Raw genomic sequence first — 12,401 nt, 5'->3', positions numbered from 1 at the left:
TAGGGTGGGGACAGTATTGTTCATTGTAGAAGTGGGATGGGAGACGGGGAATGTGTAAACATGGTCAAGGGACCAAGTGGAGCTGAGAGGAAGAACAGAAAGTGAAGCAAGATACGAGAAGAGGCAGGAGGAAAACAGTAGAAGGACGATGGTAGATATTTAGTGAGTAACTGATAATGTGAGGAGCACTGCCCTAGAGCTCTCTCCTCCTATTACTATACTGAATCTTCACATCAGTCCTGTGAGGTAGGTCATCTTCTCCTGCCACTTTTCAGATGAGACTAATTCTTAGAGAGTTTATACAACCCACTGGGGTCACACAGCTCCTATGTGGTGGGGCCAAATTCTAACTTGGGTCTTTTGAAGAGCCAACAAGGACTTTCTTGCCATTTCCCTGTGCACCCAATCCCTTGTTTTTCTAGGTTAAGAAAAAGGAGGTTGGACTGTTCCACTTTGTTGATGAAAGTTGGGGGAAGGAAATAGTAAAGCACAAAAGTAAACTGGCAGAGAAAGTCTGGGGAAGCAGAGAGTTTGTATTTCCTAAATTGTTGAAAACTGTGTGGCCTTCAGGGTAGGAGCTGGAGGGCAGGACAGACTGGGTCTGGGAACACCAGGGTACTCTTCCCAAAAGCCACTATACAGCTTCCCAGGCTGGTGAAAAACAGCAGCCCTGGAAGAGAAGGGCAAAGGCAAGATCAGCAGCTGGAAAACCACAACTATGAAACCAAGTAAGGTCAAACACCCTCCCCCATACCAGTCACCCCGGGCTCAAACTCAGCATCATTCAGATCAGCGCTGGGGTATATGATTATGGTTAGGGGAAAACAGAAGAAGGGGAAGCTAGGCTTAATGAGGAAGATACAGCTGTGCATCCTGGGCATTCGTTTCCTTAAAATGTTTGCTCTGAAAGAATTATCTTCCTTTTACTGCTTGCTTAGTGTTGTTTAAACATCACCCTTTTAATAAAGAAATATACTGTGGACCCAAGAGAGAGATAAAACTGCTCTTCTTTTATCTCAGGCAAACACTGGGATGCCACTACTTGGACGTGCACATTTGGGTGGAGCCCAGATCTGCCTTCTGAAAGAGCTCCCCATCCCTAGTGGTGCTGATACAGGTGGTCCACACCACACTGCAGGAAACACTGGCTTGGATCGAGTAACTGTGGGGAAGTGTACCTATTACATAGCAATACACCAAATAGATTGGGACAGCTCTCCAACATACGAGGCTTACTATGGAAAAGTAAGTAAACTGTGGGAAAGTAGGGAAAGTAAGTAAACTGCCGGAAAACTGCCAAGGATAAGAAGAAACTTCTGGGCTCCTGACCACTAAAATACAATTACCTTGAACATATGTTCAAACCCATTCCTTAACAGCACTTCATAAGCATCTTCCGATTCCTTATAACCTATTCCCAAGCTTCTGACTCATTTGAGACCTTTGGTTCCCTAATTTTGATCCCAACTAACTACCCCTTCTGATATTTTTACTAGACTACAGGTTGTAGTTAAGGTTACAGGATATTCACTGTGTTTAAAATGCTACAGAGAGGCAACAGAGGCCTTGGCCTGAGTCCACACCTGCCAAGCAATGCCCTTGCTCTGAGCGCATAGGAGGTGACTAACCTTCTGCTAGGAGAGGTCTCCATCTGCACAGAGCAGAGCGCCCAGGCTCCCAGGACCCATGGAAAGCAGAGAGAACAAAGACAGTCAGCTAGCATATCCGCCCCTGCAGTGTTGCCCGCCTGGGCATTCTGTCTACTTCCATCTCTTCTCAGGGATGGCCAAGTGACATTTACGAAGTGCTCGAGCCCTTGGGACCCAGTGGGCCTCTCCGGCCCAGGAAACCAATCTGTTATCTCCTTTGTTTTCTGAATATTATGGATGCCCATGAGGTAGGAGTTTGAATCAGATGATCTGCAATGTCCCTCCTAATACCAACACTCTATAATTTCTTCTAGCCAAGGCCTGAGGATGTCTTTTTGGCATGAGGCAAGGAGAGACTGACATAGGGTCAGAAAATACAACCACCTCCCAAATTCTCTTGAAAATAGAGGAGAGCTGGGGCATGGTTAATCCAGAATTAGACTTTGTTTTGCATCTGAGGAAACTGAGGCCAGACTGGGGAAGTAACTTATACATGAGGTGATACAGTTGATGGTTGAACTGGGTTGAAGTTGGGACTCCTGGCTTTTCATGCTTATCTCGTTCCACCATTTAGGTCCACCACCTTTGGCTTGCCGGTGTATGCCCTGACTTTTGGTGTCAGCAGCTGCTTTACTCTCTTGGGAGTATTTGGTTCTAACTATACCCCAAAGAGTCAATATCCTAAGCACACACCAGTGAGATAGTTAGGACAGGTGACATGACCACCTGTTGAGTGGCAGACAGAAACCAGCCCCAGATTTTATAAGTCATCATAAACGTATCTACAGTCTAGAATCCCAGGTAATAAAAATGATCATTTCACCGAATACTTTGAGGGGGCTTCCTCGGATGGATTTCCTGGTAGCCCGTTATCCCACTCAATCTCCTCCCAGGCAATCCTGACACAACCCCAGGTTGTTACTACTCTTGGAGGTGGAGAGCAACTGTAGATATTGTCTGTTTTAGGAGATGGATCCAGGCGAGCTAGACAGGAGCAAGATAGGACCTGAAAGGGTGGCCAGAAGGCTTGCGAAGCACCTAGGCATAAGGTAAAAAGCGGGGATGAGCGAAAAAGGAAGGGATGCAGGCAAGAGGTTATAAATGGCTACTGGATCTGAAGGCTAGGAGGAGGCAGTCTGGGGAGGGAGAAAATCATGATGAAGCTCAAGGTGTTAAGTCTTGAGGAAGAAGGGCAATGGACCTTGGGAAAAGAGGCTGAGTTTAATTTTAAACAAGTTAAATGGGATATTCATAGGGTCACAGAGCAGAGAGCTAGAGAAGAGAGCCTGAAATCTAAAGATGTGAGTAGAGTGGCCACATCCCTGTAGTCCTGGACACTCAGCAGTGCAAACTGTGCTGGGTGCCCAGTGCAGGTGTGGGTGTCTTCTGGTCCTAATCTTCTGTAACCATCTCGAGGGCAGAGAATTTGGTATGTTGTTATTCCATGTGCATTACCATTATTAACCTACACATCACAGGGCCCAGGCAAGCACAGAACTAAGCCTCCTGTGGCTACACACACAAGCTAGGCTGTGCCTGTCAGCTGCAGAGCCCCACAAACTGTCTCACCTATCACATTTTTCAAGACAACAGAAGTTAAGGGGGCCCAGAGCCATGGGGCACAGTCCTATGAGCTGCCCCCTTCTCTTGGAAGGACAACACCAGGTATACATAGAGACTGACCAGGCCAAAAAAAAAAAAAAATAGAGGTCTTTCTGTGAATTAAATCCTGCCACGGTTTCTCAATTCTGAAGACAGTGACCAGCTCACAAGACATGAACCATCCTCCAAGCATCTTCCCTATCAAGGATAACAAGAGTTTAAACCAAGAAAGGAAGAGTTGCTCTGATCAACAAGGGAAACTCCAGGACTTGTGGGTGAGTCCTTGGCCAGGAACCCTTCTATCTTCAACTCAGGCCACACACACAGGTTTCTCCTGAGTCAGTGTCCAACTCTGGTTCCCAACCATGTAGCCTTCCTATCTCTCCCCAGATTCTGATGCAAAATTCCACTATATGGCTTTCTATACCTACCCTTGCAATGTGAAGAGCAGAGCTTTCACCTCCCTTTCAAGGCCCTTGGTAAGGGCTAAGCAGACAAGATGGCAGCTAGATGCTGATAGACTCCTCAAACAAACAGGTGCATCCAACTTCTATAGTTATTGTCACTTAGGAACATATTTAAGGTAAGGTCTATTTCTTTCCTTTTTGTCTGAGGACGGAGCCAGCAAGTATGACTATGGGCAGAGGATGCCTAAGAAACATACAGGCCTCCATTCTCCAGAGGGTACCACAAAGCTCCCCATTATCAGGTGAAATGCGGGTTCCCATGTGGTTCACTCTACCCCTTCTTCATGTGATCAGGGAGCAAAAGCTGAGAGCCCGCACTCTGGAACAGACCTCAGCAACAACATCCTGCATTCACAACCAGGATTCTATACCCAGAGCACATCCGCTGGAAACCTCCAGCATGCCTACAGGTTACCCCCGCCCTCTCTCTTGCGGAAAAGCTCTCTTCTAGATATTGCATTGACAGGGGGTCTGGTCAGGTCAGGTCTACTCTGCAAGAGGAGAGGAACTGTCAGAGACCTGGTATCAAGCCATACACATAAGAACCTGAGGGGGATCCTCCACGGGCACCCTTCTCCAGAGAGACAGTTGTGATTCCAGATTTCTGCACATTTTGCCCAATGGCCTGACACCCTGAGGGTTTAGGAAGGGCCCAGCTGGCTCCAAGAAGGAGTCTGATATGGAAGTTTCTGGTAGAGGGGTCTAGGAGAGACAACCCAAACCTAATGGGAGACTGGCAGCAATGGACAAATAAGTAAGTCTTGTCCTAAAATAGAAAAATGTTGCACTCTTTAAGAGTTCCCACCTGACTGCTACAGTAGTTCTGCTGGAACATCGGGGACCCTTTGGCAATAATGAATGGTGGCGTATTTTACACTTCACAGAATCAATAATAAACAAGCTTTATATATTTTCTTCCAAATATGGAGAACCTTTATCTAGAGAACCTTTATCTCTGCCTGACCGGGGGAATTCTGAGGCCTTGCCTGGTCTCTCCAGTTGGCCCTAAGACGTGGCCACTCAATAGGAAACCTTGGCCCCTTCTTTCCTATGCCCCCTCTCCCCCAATCACTAGGCCAGGAGGCCAAGGCAAAGTCAAATGAAGTAGAGGAAGCTTTGGTGCAGTGGTTCACTAACTCCTACATGTCCTTCATCCCCCCAAATTTCAAATCATCCTAAGTACCCCTTCCACAAAGTAGTTCCATCCTCAAAGCCTAAGAGATTTGCATCTACTACTGATTCTGTACACCCTTTGTCCAATACATTTCCTTCCAGTCTGGAACACCCATGTCTGCAATTTAAACATAGGCTACCACTTAAGCTCTGTTTTCCCAAACTGTTTCCTTCCAAATTTCTTTTTCTTCTTTATCAAATGTAGTTTGGTCATTACAAAAGCAATGCGTATTCATCATAAAAATTTTGTAAAATAAAGTAGACATAGGAAATAAAATGACCTAATGTCTCAATCCCATTCCTCATAAATTAACAGTATAAATAATATTTTTATGCATTGCCTTCTAGTCAAGTTGCTGTGCATTTTTCCTTTTGTTTTGTTTTGTTTTCTATTTGGACCAGACAGCCTTATTCCCCAAGTATGTCACTTACTAGCTGTATGACCTTGAATGAGTTATTTACTTAATCTCCCGAAGCCAAATTTCCTGGCTAGAATGACGACAGGAGTGGAAGTTGATTGTGGCAGCTCTGCTCATTCTTATTATATCTGCTTTTCAATAAACGTTCACTGCGATCAATGATCAGATCAGTCAATAAGGAAATAGATTCAACTTCTACAATTCACATGGCACGCAACTTTTCTGAAACACAGTTGTCACATTCCAGGAGGCAGGTCATTCAAATCACAGAAGGGTCCTACGCTGTCACTTCCTATGGACAGCACAGGCCCAGCACTCAGAAGCAGCAATGAACAGTGTTGACGGGGTTGAGAATTATCACAAAGCTATCACTTAACTGTGCACCTGCTATATTCTAGGAACTCTGCTAGGATCTTGGCAATTTTTTTCCTTCTGTTCTAAACAAACTTACAAAACAAACTCTGATCCCCACCCTACAGATAACTAGAGTAAAAGGCTTGCTCAAGACCTCAGATCTAGAAGGCCCAGGGTCCTGGGCTTCTGCACCCAAATCCCACACTATCGCCCTAAGCAGCGACCAGATTTTCTGTGCATCACCTCTGGTTGTTCCATTCAGTACTCAAGCAAAATTTCTTGTTGTATAAGCAGACTTTCTGGCTATTTTTCTTAATCTTTCTCTTCTGGCCTTTCTGCAAGGGATCAGGATTAGCTAGTTAGCTAGTTGGACCCATTCTGACCTTCTGTGCTCACAGCAGTTATGACAGGATAAAATAGGAAGACTGGGGAAATGGGTGACCTTTTGACCAGCATGCCAAGCTAAGGAGAGGGGGTGTAGGCATGAGACTGGCTTGATTCATGAGCTCTGAATGAGGAACTTGAGCTCATTCTTTCCTTGGAAGAGATTCTAATTATTCCCAGAACATTATCACACCTCACATCAATCACACAAAATAGATATACTCAAATTATAGATGAAGAGAATAAGATGCAGGAAGTCAAATAACCTACTCAAAGTCATATGTCCAGTCACTACTAAAGCTGGACTGCCTGAACCCAGGTCTGCCCACACCCAAACCCATGCTTTTCCACTCCACCACGCTGCCTTCCTTACTAAACGTCTAAAAATGTATGGAAATAATGCAAGGTTTTGTGGGGAGGATACTTAGGATATCCATCATAACCTTTCTCAGATACCCCAGAAAGGTGAGTTTATTCAGGAACCCTGATGGCAACTGCTTCCAGTTATTGAACCATCTGCCTGAGAATCCAAATTTTAATTTGATCTCCACAGGCAGGAATTCTTCAGGGAACATGCAATTTAAACTTAAGAGGTCAAGAAAACAGAAGTCCTCCTATGATAGACTGTTTACCAATGCTGGCCCCATCAACCCATTCATTTGTGCAATGTAATTTTGCCTTTCCTTCCACCAAGTAGTGGAATCCATCTTTTTACCTCCAGAATCTGTGCTAGTATGAGACTTCTTTAAAAAAAAAAAAAAAGATTTTAGACATAGAGAGATTGAGAGGCAGAGACACAGGCAGAGGAAGAAGCAGGCTCCATGCAGGGAGCCCAACGCAGGACTCGATCCTGAGCCACTGGGGTTGCCCTAGTATGAGACATCTAAACTAAAAGAAGACAGCAGAAGAGACACTATAGGACTTCCAGGCCTCACTTTCAAAAGGTCTTACAGCTTTTGCTTCTATTCTCTTGGAACATATCTACTACCATCATGTAAGGAAACAGTCTGGTCTTCTGGTAGATGAGATGCCACAAGATGAACAGAGAGAGGTACCCAGCTGATAACTAGCACCAACTACCAGACATGGTAGTGAAGCCATCTTAACTAACCAGCCCCAACCAAGCTGTCAAATGCCTATAGCTACTGGGGGTAAGACCAGCAGAGGAGCCACCCACTTGATCCCAATGCAACTGAATAATGGATAGAACTGTAAGCAAACATACAGTTGTTTTAAGCCCAAAGTCCTGGGTATTCTATCACACAGCAAAAGATAACTGATACATCTTACCTTTGTCTCTGGGAAGACTTCCCTTACCTACCCCTCTCAGCAATAACCAGCCACTTAACTAGTGAGAAAACTCCTTTGGTTCTAAGCAATCGCCACATAGGACTGCTCTCAGAAGTTTCTTCCCAATAATCACTTTCTTTCTCAATAAATTTATGCAGTATATCCTATAAGCCCAGCACTGTCCTAGCAGTCATAAGGTATTAATGGATGTATAAGTTGAGGACTCTTCCCTCAGTGAACTCATTACAAATACCAATAACGCAAGCCCACAAACAGTAGCAACACAAAACAAAAAGTGTACAGTTGACCTGGGCACCACAGCATATGCCCATGGTGGACAGAAGTGTGAATAAATGAGCAACATGCAAAAAAAAAAAAAAGTAATTTGGGTCCAATTTCCCAAATCACCTTACAATGGATTACTCCAGTGCACAAATCCATCACCTCTGAGAGCGGGGGGGTGGCATAAAGAATGTGGGAACTGGGGCTTAGCGCCTGCCTTTAGCCTGGGGCATGATCCTAGAGACCCAGGATCAAGGCTCCCTGCGTGGAGCCTGCTTCTCCCTCTGCCTATGTCTCTGCCTCTCTCTCTCTCTCTCTCTCTCCCATCTCTAATAAATAAATAAAATCTTAAAAAAAAAAAAAGAATGTGGGAACTAAGAAAGATTGTCAAGTATATTTCAGACAAGGCAACTGATGTGGCTCATGGCCCGAGAACCTGTAGGTTTCAAGAAACCCCAAGACTGGAGCCAGATAGCACATACAGTTTTGACTACATAAAGAGGAACTAAGCCCAAGGGTTTCACAAGGGCTTATAAAAATGTGAAATGTTTAGAGACTGCTTTTATTGATGTACAATTTCTCCGTGTGTACTCAAGAGGAAAATGTCTTCTCTCATATATCAAGCTATTGGTCATAGTCAACAAATACCTGTTGCCTTCTAAAAGAATTCCAAATTCCTTAACCTGATGTTTAGGGGCTCTCTATGATCTGGGGCTAAAGACCTGGAATTCTAATCCTAGAACTGCCATTTATTCACCCTTGGAAGGATACTCCACATCTCTGAGTCTGTTTTTTAATCTGTAAAACTGGGATTTTATATGCATGGATCACAGGGATGTTATGATTAGTAAAAAGACATAATAAAGTACCCAGTATTGTCCCTCGTACCCAGTGGATGTTAACTAAATGTAAAGTTCCTTTCCCGTGGTTCAACACCCTCCATCACACTCAAAGAAGACAGATCTCTTCAGAAAAGTTTGTGAGATTCCAGGGAGAAGGTAAAGTTTCCTGGAATAAAGGCATCTTGAAGTTGGATACGGTGAAAAGAGACCAGAGTGATGGACTAGGTCTCTGTGTCATTTGTTTATTCTTACTACACATCCCAAGTACATCTACACAGCAGTCAGGTTTCTAGCTAAGGCTTTGTCAAGGCATTTTCTGAGAAGGGAACTTACAAACGCTCATGGTTGAGTTTTATCCAAGTCAATCCTACTCCTACCCCTACACTTCATACCCAACAATGGGCATTTGCCTCTTGTATTCAGAACATTGGTCCCACATCAGGACTGTTCTGACCTCCTTCTCCCATTTCTTCAGTGGACAAAGCTCTCTAACAGTGATTTCCTTAGTGCCACTCCAGCAAGACACCACTTCCACATCCAGGCCAACTGACAGTCCTAGAGATAATCACCCCCACCTCTTCCCCTACCTGCTCCCCTATTAACAGGAAAGTCAGCCCACTGTTGGTAATAACTCCTTCCATGTCTTTCTACAAATGTACATTCATATTCTATAGTAAAATGGGAAACTGAACAAAGTGAATTTCCACCAGAGATCAATCAATACCTTTGACTGGAGCAGCATTTCACTCAATATGAGGCTCCAGAGAGCCACGGCAATCCACCTCTCCTCCCCCACAAAAGTACACATGCTGCCCCTCTGTCAATTTCTGGAATTTCACTGCATGAATAGTTGTAGACGGTCTACAAGTATCAGCCCCTGTCTAACTATAGCCCACATCTGGGGAGAAACTATAGCTGCTAAAACACCAACCATTGACTCAGGATTAAAGCAAAATAGGCTCCTTCATAACTCATAGGGAAGTCCTGTCTAACCCAGTAGACCAAATTCACCCCATCCCTACCCTATCATTTGTAAAGTCTAGTGGTTCTCAATCTCCAAACATAGATTCCCCATAGTTGTTCCATTGCTCCCAACCAAATCATAGTTCTGACCCCCTATAAAGGGAATAGAAATAATTGGTTAAGTGACTCAATGTGTCAAGCTTTCTGCTTGGCCCTTTTCACTTCATTCATTCCTACACATCTCCATTATCTCTATTATTTCTATTTTACATATGAATAAACTAAGGCTAATTGAGCCCAAAAAATAACACAGTCAATAAATTAGATTTGAATTAAGCTCTATGTAGCTCAAAGCCTATGACTTTATACCCAAGAGTCAACATTTAGAGTTGTACTGTAAATACCCCTGCCTTTGTTTGAGAGTCTATGCCTTTGTCACTGGTTTCCTACAGCTCCATTACAGTGACAGGTGTTTAGAGGTAGTGTTCACAATGGCAACAGATGAAGTTACCTTCCAAATCCTTCCCCAGAGTTCTCTTCCATCAGAGAACAACTGAAACCTAACCTAAAGAGGGCATGTGAATGTAGTTACCACATCCATCAAAAGTAATGCCTATTGTACAATATTTAACATACTATATTGTCATGACCAGATGCCATGATTTAAAACCAAGATGAAAAGACATGAGAGAAAGTAGAGGGAAAGCCCAACCAGGAGACATGCAGAGAGGGTAGACAAAGAGTCACCTTTTCTGTGAGCTCCCACTTCAGCTGGGGAAGAAGGTAGCACCACTCAGCCTTTCCCTAGGTCGGGAGCTTCCCCTAGTTTTTGAACCTGGCTAAGCCCCTGATCCAGGCCCACCTCATGACCTTTTATAAAGGGAAGGTCACTGCCACCTGGAGCTCCCTTAAAGCCAACACAAACATAACTCTCCCTAGCAGAAATCAGCTCTCCATACTCTTCCCTGAACAGTTCCACATTGTCTAACTGAAGTTCCCAGAGCTTGGACCAGACAGAGAATCAGTTGCCAACAGCAACCAAAACCACTATTTCAAAGCTAACTTCACTTTCATTGGGTTGGAGGAATGAAGTCAAGGAAGAGCCAGGAGAAAGTTGCCTTTGTCTCTAATAACATTCACTTTACAATCATCATGCCTTATATTTTTAGAAGTCTTCAACTTTTTAACAGGCTTTCCAGTATCATCTCATCATCTCTTAATCAGGCAGACAGGAGCTCCTTGCAGTTGTTTTGTCCCTCTCCACCAGCCTCAGCACCTTTGTAGACCAAAAGACTTTCAGCTGAAGAAGAACAGGAATATGATCTTCCCAATACAAAGCCACAGAATCTCTCAGCCTTGCAGATGGATAGGACTTTAGCAGCTCTCTAACTATACTTCTCTTATACTATAGCAGGGGTGCCCCGTAAACCAGCACTGTTCAAGAGAACTTTCTATGATGATGGTAATGAATATATTTTCTCTGTCCAATAAAGACCTCTCTTGCTAGTCACAGGTGACTACTGACAACTTGAAATGTAGCTAATGCAATGGAGAAGCTGAATTTTTTATTTAATTTTAATTTTAACTAATATTAACTTTAATAGCCACATGTGGGTAGTGGCTACTGCATGGGATAATGCAGCTCTACAGCGTCCCAACCAGACCTTACAGCCATGGCAATTTACGACCTCAATTTGCTATGTTTTTCTGCAGACCAAAGATCACCATGGAATTTTACACAGAGGATACCTGGCATATGTGCTGAAAGCAGCACAAGATGAAAAAGCTAACTGGATTACCCTTTGCCCATAGTTTGGATATTGATCACCTCAATAACAAAATGTTTACATATTCTTATAGACTGAGCACACTAGAAACAGAGGAGATGCTAAAGACTATCTAACTCAACCCTTCATTTTATCCATGGGAAAACAGACATGCTATAAATTTCTCCTCAGACTACTCAACCTGTGTTTTCTAGGTAGTCCTGTGTGGTTCCATACTTGCTCCTAGAGATTCTGACAATCTGCCCAGGTGTTCTCTATCTCTAGGTATGCCAGGATAAGAGCCAAACTGGAGAGAAGCAACTACAGTCATCATCAGCAGCAGCAGCAGCAGCAGCAACCAGGATCTCCTCCTCAATGATTTCACAAGGGACCCATAGGTTGGGGTAAACTGCAGGTAAAGACCTAAGGGGAGCCCTGGGCCCAGACTCTGGGTGCAGAGCCCTGTGGTTCCTCTCTTGTTCCTGCCCATTCTCCATCTTCACTTGTCCAGTCACTTATTTAGAATGTCCCTGATTTGAATCTTTAAAAAAAAAAAAAAACTTGTTTTCCTCTCATATTAGCTCAGAGCAGTGGTCTCAGTTTAAATTTGAGCTTATAGGTAAAATCAGCTCCCAGAGCAATCTCTTTCCTTTGTTATTTGCTGAATGGGTCCCTGAACAGAGGGAGCCCCTATTGGTGTGGGTACTAGAAATGAAGATTTTGAAGTTAGGGAGAGAAAGAATCTAATTTTCTTATAAAAAGAAATATACATCATTTTTCTGTTTTTTTTTAATTGGACGTTAATAAGAATGCAGATGAATGACAGCCTAATTTCTATTAGTGTGATTTAGAGATCTTTGGTTATACTGTTACGGAGAAACGTCTATGACATGTAGACATTTATTCATCAAACACATATTGAACATCTTCTTTCCAGTCCCTATGCTAGGCATAGCATTATCTTGTAGAAGAGACAAATGACATTCATCCATTCAATATTATTGAGCTCCTACTAGACAGAGAAAGTTCCTATCTTCATAGAACCTATATTCCAGTAATGAGAGGCTTTCAATAATCGTGTGTACAAAATAAAACTATCGTTTCAGATATTATAAGTCCTAAAAGAACATAAAAACAGTAGGATAGAGAGTGATGAATGGGATAGGGGATGTGTTACTATAACTATTGTGGTCAGGAAAGGCCACTGTAA

General features: G+C 43.5%; 1 protein-coding gene across 50 annotated transcripts in view; it reads right to left on the bottom strand.

The window, feature by feature from the left end:
* Window positions 1-12,401, bottom strand: part of KALRN (kalirin RhoGEF kinase) — a 656,402-nt gene that overhangs the window by 513,506 nt on the left and 130,495 nt on the right. The window lies entirely within an intron of this gene.

The sequence above is a fragment of the Vulpes vulpes genome, chromosome 1, assembly GCF_048418805.1.
Source record: "Vulpes vulpes isolate BD-2025 chromosome 1, VulVul3, whole genome shotgun sequence".
Classification (NCBI taxonomy): Eukaryota; Metazoa; Chordata; class Mammalia; order Carnivora; family Canidae; genus Vulpes; species Vulpes vulpes.
This window is presented reverse-complemented; position numbering and strand designations above follow the sequence as displayed.